The following is an 8,957-nucleotide window of genomic DNA, read 5'->3' as shown; positions in this document are numbered from 1 at the left end:
TAAATAAAAAGTAAAGAAATGAATAACTTACTTTTCTGAGAAGCTAGAGCCAATAATCATAAGAAATAAATCATATGTAGCTTAGCTCTTTGTGGTGCTATGAATCAATCCACACAAAAGCAGAACTTTCTATCTTTTCATACATACAAAACCATAGAGAGAGAAAGAGACTTCAGTTGAAATAGAAAACAAGAGTCAATTACAGTATATAAATATATGAAATATTAGAAGCTACCTAGCAAATTTTTCCTTTTTCTTTTTTCTTGGCTTATCTATTCATTCAATTTTTTTTTCCCTCTTGCTGCCAACATGGAAAACAATTTTATTAGAAAAGAAACTATAATATATAATACTACAAAATAGTACGAATTATAATTGGCTGGACCAGCTGTTTAGCAGAGAAGGGACGAAATAATAAGGTGGAAACAAAGAGTAAGGAAGAAAAAAGAAGTGAGACAAATAGGGGAATAAGGAAAAGAGCTATTTTACTAACCATGGTTAGTTTGAACTTTGGTCAATGACTAAAATGGAGGTTGACGTGGTTAATTATTTAACTTATTGTACACTAAACAGAGAAAATCAACTTCCCTTATCAATAGTTTAATTTAATCTGTTATAGTAGATTGTTTTATTTTCAAGTTACTTATTCTACTTGTTACCAGTAGTTACCATTAGTTAATTCGAGTATCTTTTAAATGATTTTGGTATTCTAAAAATTCATTTACGTCATGAGTGTATACACGTTCAATAAAAGTTTTTAAAAATATCATCAAAGGGTATGAGAAGAGAATGAAATGATAAAGATTCCTTCACTTTTAATTAGAGACCTCTCGAGTTTGAATTATGAAAATGTAGTTCTCTTTCATCTGGAGGCTAAGAGGCTGTTTGGATTGGCTTATTTTAAGTGTTTTTAAGCCAAAATCGTTTATCAGCCATTTTGTAATGTTTGGATAAAGTAAAAATATACTTTTAAGCACTTGTTTTAAAGCTAAAATGACAAAAATAAGCCAAAAGTCAAAAGTTAGAATTTCTAACTTATGGCTTAAAAGCTATTTTGACTTAAAAGTCACTTAAAGTAAGCCCATCCAAATGGGCTATAAATCCCATGATAAAATTTATGTGATGTTGTATATGGGTGAACTCGGGGTTGGCACACGCCCCAAGTTCATGGTAAGTCAAACGAAAAAGGAGCATGAATGTATGAGATAGAAACTGAATTTGAGAACTCTTTGGATCGAGACCAGAACGGGGTGCTCGTCACCGGGCCTTGTAAGGCGACACCCACCGAACCCAAAACGAGCTCCAAGATCTCGGAAATGATTACAAACGGTTGCGCACGGCTAATGGAGAATCCGCACCCAACAGGATATCACGGCGTAAATTTCGCCTGATGTCGGCAATGTATCAGTAATTGACGTACAAGGAATATTTTTACCTTTTTTAGAATTGTACTATGGGTAAAACTCCCCTAATATATAAAGGGAAAGTTTTTCTATTCAATACACACATTGTAACACGTATATCAAAACAATACAAACTTGTTGGTCTGTTTCTAAGTTGTTAAAAAGGTTCTTATTTTAATCATAGTTCTTCATATATATTTGGCTTTGTATCGAGGGTCTGGTCGAGGACAGAACTATTGCTAAGCTTAAATCCGAGCCCGGACTCAATGTCACGATTGGTTTGGTTATTTATTTTATCTTTAATTCGCTTATCTAATATTCTTGATTACTTGTGTTGAATCTATCAACATATTCTTAAAATCGCGTTCAAATTTAATTGTTATCCATTTTAAAGAGAGGTGTGGGGTATTGTTAATTTGTTAGTGATCTGTAGGAGTCAAGAGTCTCAGTGTCACAGTCTGACCATCTCTGTCGCCTTTGGCGCCTGTGGTTTTGGTTTCTTTAATCTTTTTGTCCGTGTGAGTAAAGATAGGTTAAGTTTTGAACTCAAATGGTTAAGTTTGAAGATAGGTTTATTTTTATCCTTATTGTATGTAATATCTTAAGCATATGGTATATGATTCTTAAACTTTAAAAAAACTAAGCATATATTTTGTCCAATCGACGGAACATCCAAAATGAGCAATTAAAATTAATGAAAAATGTTGTGTTTTTTCACGTGATTAATGTTAGAGCTGAAGAAATAAATGATGAATAAGTGGATTTTTAATCTAATGGAGGGCGTAAAAACTGCCAAAGAGAAAATAAGAAAAAGATATACAGCAGTAACTGAAAATCGAAATACGGCTTAATTCTCTACAAACCAAAACCAATAATTCATTCTGTACTGCTCTGTGCATATTCCTTGCTTGCTTCATTTATCCTGGCAGGTGCGGAATCTTCACTAAAAAAAATTCAAAAAATAAAAAAAGTAAATACGTAAAAAAAATTAAAAAGATTCAATATTTAATCTATGTACCTGGAAAAAAAATTAATCTTATGTAATTTTCGAACAAAAAAGGTTCGGTTGAACCCTAGTCCGGCCGCCTAACTCCTCCCCTACTCATTTATGTGGACGTAGCATTTAGTGCCAAGTTGAGCCTCGAAAGTCGAGAGATGAGCCTATTTTAGTTTATACACGTGAATTTTCAATGGGACAAAAATAATTTTCTTAATTTAAAATAGTGCCGTTAAGCAAGTGGGAGAATAAAGCAAAAGCATTATCGAATAATTAGAGGAAACAAAAGGTATGAATCATGATTACAAATTCATTACTGTTTGCAAATTCATGTTTGTGTTTTTGGTCCAAAAGTATTTACGTAAATTTATTTTATTTTAAAAAAAACTAGTTTAACATGTTCAAGGCAGCAAAAACTATTAATAGCAATTTTATCCATGTTACTGTAGTTTTATCAGTTCCGTAACAGTTGAATTCTACGAATTTGTCAATTTAAACTTTTTAAAATATTAACGAATTATCTTCGATCTATTTTTGTAAACACATTTATACGATATCAGGCTTTTACGATTAAATATATTTTTAAATAGGTAATATCTTGTAATTAAAGAAAACAATTATTTCACGTTAGGATAAAATGATAGCGTATTGGCCCCCAGATTTGAGTGATGGGGTAGTCAGTGCATGACCAATGAATTTTTCAGCCTTGGAAATGGGAAGGATAAACAATAAAATAATTACAAATTTTTTTAAAAAAAAAAAAAAGTATGGTAGAAGAATAATTGAGTAGATGAGCTGCCACTGAAAGTACACGAGTGTCAAAAAATGGGCCCTTTAGTGTCACGTATTCCATTCAAAATCACTCTCCTTAAAAAACTTTTTATATCCCCATGATGAAATTAGGAAAACAAAAAAAACAAAAAAAAAAAACGAGGACAAGCTTTATAGTTTATATTATCCACTAGGTGCCCAACATAAATAATTACAGTAGATTGGATAATTTAGCTCTGTTCTTGCGATCTTGAAGGCATTAACATTGATCATCCAGTAGAAATCCTTGTTGCATCAATTATTCTCAAGCCTAATGCATATAAGATCATGCAGTCCATTTCAACTGACCAAACCAAGAGAGTTATTTTCTTCAAATAAGAGATACAATACAAGGTTTATCAAAATTAGCTCCTTAACAATCATCATGGCCAACTTTCAGACTTTCAATTACAAATTTGTAACTGCTAGAGTTCTTTTCATTCTCTTGACAAGCTGAGTATGTTGCCATGGTAATGTTTCGGAGGATCATTTTGGGGGATCACCGAATTGCTGCTCCAAAGTAGACTAACACAAGTCCTCATTACTATTTTCCAATGCTGCAAGTCCTTGCCTCTCTTGAGGCTTCTCCAAAGTTAATTGACCGATAAGCATGCCTGTGTCTAGTCTCGAGCGAAGATTCCAACTTTTCAACTTTTCCAGGATCAAATTTGACGCAGTGATGCACTGAAGCCCTCTGCCTTTATAGATGAATAAATTCTGCAGCAGATTTGTCGAACTAATTTCTTATTTTCAAACTATTTTTCTTTATAAATATTTTCTCAAGCTGTTGTATTTTACTATCTCCAGTATGTAGTGATATTTTGGTACTCCAATATTAATATAAAGCTGCCTGTTTATTAAGAAAAGTGAGCTAGACCAGTGAGCTAAGAATTGATTCACAGTTCTCCCGGGCCCCAAGAAGTAAATAAGGAAAGCTTTGATTTCACAGTATGATACTCAACCTGCTGGCTTAAGCATTATATAAAGCAGTCATGGCAATTGTTAAAAATATCAAATTACTGATAAAATGAGAGATACACAAGCTTTAACATAACAAAAAAAGGCATACATAAGGGACTCAAGATATTACCACATTTCTTCATGCAACATCATTCTATGACAGAACACTACCTTAGAACTATAGCCTTTAAAACATCAAAGCAACATATGCAACGACTAACAAAAGAAAAGCAAGCAAATGCCTTCAGTAGACACCTAATAAACTTGTCAGATATACAGAGGCTACACACTATTTATTTAATTCTGCAAACTCTAAAATTAATGTAATTTACTCACCCTTAAGAGTAAGTACTCTGAATGCTAAATGTGTCGCTTCCTATCGTGAACTCCCCCTGAAGAATTGCACTGAAAATCTTGATTATTTCCGCCAAGCTTGGTTGGGATTTAAAGTATTCAGTATGTACAATTTTAGTAGGCGTATAATTACACAATGAAAATACCTAATCAAATCATTCCTAATTGATGTAAAACTGTAATATTTTAACAAACTGAAGCAAGAGTAAATTTGTTTTAGAAGAGTCAATATTAATTACAATAGAGAAGTTATAAATGTAGGTATAGAATTTACCCATGGCATAAATTTTGTAGGCTACAAGCTCCCCAAGGTTGATATGCCTTATACTTCTGTACCGTCTCCTGTAAATACAGTACATATTGAACTACCTCCACACAAACTTCAAAGTTCAAACTCACCAATAAATCTAAACTTCAAAGAATAAAAGGATAAATAGTTTTCTTTCTAAAATGTACCTGCAATAAGAATGGTGTGGCATCTCCATTAAACAACAATAGATGAATACTATCTTGAATTAACAAAGCATGATTAGTTGAGTAGCTAAACTAATTATAAGTTTAGTCATCTATTATACTCTTTATCATTGTATTTTATACATGACCGGATTTTCTTCTTCCAAGGGGCTTTCTAATGTGAAAATCAGTGGAGTCCATCTCAGGTTATCCACCACTATGCCGTCAAAAGACCCTGCAGAAGTTAAAAATCTTAATAAACCCAGTTTACAAAAAGAAAAAGTTTACACCCCAAAAAAAAGTATTTTTTTTCAAAAAAGTTTTTCATAACAGAGCTGGAGAAAGTCAACATCCCATTTTGTTCTAAAAAATTTCCATGAGAAATCCCTAACCCACAACCCTAACTCCTTTTTAGAACTCAGGTAACTGAAGATTTTTCGCTAATTTTCCAATGTATACTAAATTCTGCTCCAAAAAACCTGTCATTTAAGCTGAAATAAAAAAAAAAAGTAGTACTAATTGTTTACCTCAAATTGGAAATGGAGAAAAAACTTATTACTCCAAAAGGCATACCACAAATCTGTCAAATTCAAGCTCGTCGCAATATTGAAATCGAATAAAAGAGAATACTTTTAATTCAATAGGTTAAAATCCTAAAATCCTTAAGCTTGCGACAAATTTTCAATATAAATCCAAAAGTTCAATAGTTTTTGATTTTGCCAAAATTGTCTTATTCTATTGTTACCTTGAGTTGGTGTAGCTGAGTCGCCACTGCAGTCGCAGACGAAGATAAAGGAAAGCGGTGGTAAGAGAATAGCGCAGTTTTTCTAATTTTTCAAAGCCCTTTCTGTCTCTGAAGCATCTGAGAGTCTGAGGGGTAAAATTGAAATAAACTGAATTTTGTGGTGTTTTGGTAAACTCACATTGACCAGAAGCTCCTCTCTGTTCTCGCTTCTTAATAGTAGTAATACTGTCCCCATGTAGAAATTAGTCCTTTCACATAATTAAAATGGTAGTATATTTTACGCAATATTATGAAGAATTTGGGAGAAATGATTAGACTTACATCTTCCGCTGTCAGAGGACATGATCATAAATAGGAAAGCATGAACGATGATGGTTGGGCAAAAAGGTTAGTACATAGTCGAACGATTTTTCTCTTTTCTGCGGGAGGACGTGGTTCTAGTTTAAAACACATTTGCTCTCTCTTCTCCTTATTCGTATTTATTATTATTATTATTAATCTTTTATAGTCATATTCTTCAATTCTATTACTACGATTGTTTCCTTTTCTTTGGTTATCTTACTATTTTTGCTATTAATATTTTTCTTTTCTTCAGTAATTTCAGCATATTGCCTTCCTTTACTCTTATATTTTTCAAATATATTTTGATAATGCTTTTTTTTAGCTGATTGTCTATTGAAAATAACTTCTTTATCTCACACAAGATAGGGGTAAGGTTTGCGTACAATCTACCATTTTCAGACCGTACTTGTGGGATCATACTGAGAGTATGTTGTTGTATAAGTATTTGACGCAATATTAAAGGTAAAAATTTTAAAATGGAGCATCACTACTAACAAGAGAATTTATAAAATATTTATTTGACTTCTTAAAATAATAACTAGGATAGTCACATAAAATTTCTATTGGTGTTTTGGTTGCCGTTTTCGATTAAAACCATACATATCGATTCCTCTCATTATTTATTTTTTCGTACAAAGAACCAGAGATGTACATATTATTCTTTATCTTTTTTATTATCAGTTAATCGTTTAAAAGATTACTTGCGTGGACAGAGCTCAAATAATTGCTGTAAATTTCCCTTAAATTCAAGCGTACAACAATGTATTTCGATTTAAATTCAAGCGTACTACAATATATTTCGAACAAAATTGGACATTTGATGAACAAAAAAAAAAATACATTTCTTTCTCTCCTTTTTCTTCTTTTTTTCCAATGACCTTGAAAGTGGAAAACCTTCAAGGTCAAAAAACGTTGCTCATGGGATAAGCGAGAGACAACATTTGGTAAACTGAAAGTTCTGCTCATGAGGCAATCAGTGTCAAAAAATCAAGAGCGGCACCGAAGAAAAACTTTACTATTTGCCTCACAACTGACACTAGTTGTGTGAGACTTTGTTTTGTCTCATAATAAAGTTAACCTCAATTCTTACATATTTGGGTCCACAAAACCTTACGTCCTGTTGTGAGACAAAATAAAACCTCATACAACTAATGTCAGTTGTGTGATGAACAAAATAAAAAATTCATTACTAGAGTGTCTTATTTGTGCAAATCACCGGAAAACAGATTTGGAAGGTGATCTATTTGGCCATCAGCCAGGAGCTTACTAAGGGGAAAAACATAAATAGGCAATATTTAAGAAAAAAATTCAAAAATCTAGCAACAATAGTTATTTTATATTCGTGTCAATTAAATAAATATATTTCATAGCAGAAAATCATTCAATCCCATTAAAATAGGGATGCTAGTTAATAATCCCTAAAAATAAGCAAAAATAAAAGGAAAGATGATAACGTTCATCCAAAAATAAAACTCCCTACCAAATTCCACTAAAATAGGCATATTAATTAATGATACAGAAGTCTTACCAATCACAAATAAATTACAGCACTTGCTTCTCTTCTTGAATTAAAATATACATTAAGTCAATGTGTTCTCTTTAATAATATTTTCATTAATGTTTCATTAAAACACATGTATAATTAATAATATGTATAATATTGGAAGAAATCATGTATGTTGACTATAAACATCCTTATATTCTGAAAAATATAAAATACATATATTTAGTAAAAATATATAAGGTATATATATGGTATGCATACGTTATAAATTATTTATATGTTTGGTACAATAAAAATCTTATAGGATTATACAACAATAAACATGTATAATTAATAATACGGTATATTCTTAGAAAGATCAACGCATGGATGTTGCTTCGGTTAAAGTGTGTATATATAATTATATAGATGGTATAATTATGGTATTCCGTATATGTATATGTGTGTATAAATACATAAACAAACATATATGTGTATATATATATATATATATACATGTTTGTTTATTTTTTCTAAAATTTTGAGATTCAAACCAAAATCACAAGGAAATATAAAAAAAATAAATCGAACAAATTGACAGATTAATGGATGGGTAAAAATTAAAAGAAGGATTTTGATACTTGGAAAGGCAATAGAGAAAAGCAGTGAAGAGGTTGGAAATCCGAAGAAGGAGAGTCAATGGTAGAGTGATATGAGATAGAAAGAGAAATAATATATTAAGAATTTAAACATAATCCCTTGTTTTCAGGAAGAGTTAGAGAATAAATGAGTTACTATTAAATACTAGTATTTTATTCAAATATGCTACATTTGTAATAGAATCTGCTATTATTGAAATAATTCAAATATGGTAACACTAATATAAATACTACTCCATTATATAAGAGTTTTACCATGTAAAAATCTCAAAAATAAAGTGGGTGGGCTTTGTTGTCCAATATTCGAGCTAAGGTCCAATGAACTGATCCAACACTTGTCCTTTCATATTCGTTTGGCATTGAATCCATTAATTCTCGTCATTCACTGGTCAATAGTTTGACAAGTTTGCAAAAATAACCAAAGAGTGCAAAGAAGGGAATCTAGCACCCAGTTGCTTATTCCCTATTGTAACCGTCTTTAAAAACTAACCATGTCAAATTCGTACATATAACCATGTAACCTATTTTACTATAATATATGATTATTAGTTTAGCCTAATTTGGTGGAGCACTACTCACGTGATGAGGAGTTAACTTTGTTTTTCATTTTTTCTACTTTTCATTCTTTGATTATCATCATTGCTATGATTCAAAATGTTTTATTCAGGTTTTTAAATTTGTTGCCTTTTAATATTTTTACGAGCAATACGTGAAGTTACCCATATTTACATAGAGTAATAAAATAAGAGAA

At 31.3% G+C, this 8,957-nt stretch overlaps 2 long non-coding RNA genes across 2 annotated transcripts; both read right to left on the bottom strand.

The window, feature by feature from the left end:
- Positions 1 to 2,150: 2,150 nt before the first annotated feature.
- LOC104090687 (uncharacterized) lies at positions 2,151 to 2,536 on the bottom strand. The gene is made up of 2 exons (XR_684987.2): positions 2,422 to 2,536; positions 2,151 to 2,346 (listed from the first exon to the last, which is right to left on the bottom strand). It is a non-coding gene; the product is annotated as an uncharacterized lncRNA (long non-coding RNA).
- A 979-nt stretch (positions 2,537 to 3,515) lies between these two features.
- LOC104090686 (uncharacterized) lies at positions 3,516 to 6,172 on the bottom strand. The gene is made up of 2 exons (XR_011415635.1): positions 4,981 to 6,172; positions 3,516 to 4,866 (listed from the first exon to the last, which is right to left on the bottom strand). It is a non-coding gene; the product is annotated as an uncharacterized lncRNA (long non-coding RNA).
- Positions 6,173 to 8,957: the final 2,785 nt, after the last annotated feature.

The sequence above is a fragment of the Nicotiana tomentosiformis genome, chromosome 4, assembly GCF_000390325.3.
Source record: "Nicotiana tomentosiformis chromosome 4, ASM39032v3, whole genome shotgun sequence".
NCBI classification, from domain to species: domain Eukaryota; kingdom Viridiplantae; phylum Streptophyta; class Magnoliopsida; order Solanales; family Solanaceae; genus Nicotiana; species Nicotiana tomentosiformis.
Note: the sequence above shows the minus strand (reverse complement) of the source record. Positions and strands in the feature narration are given on the sequence as shown.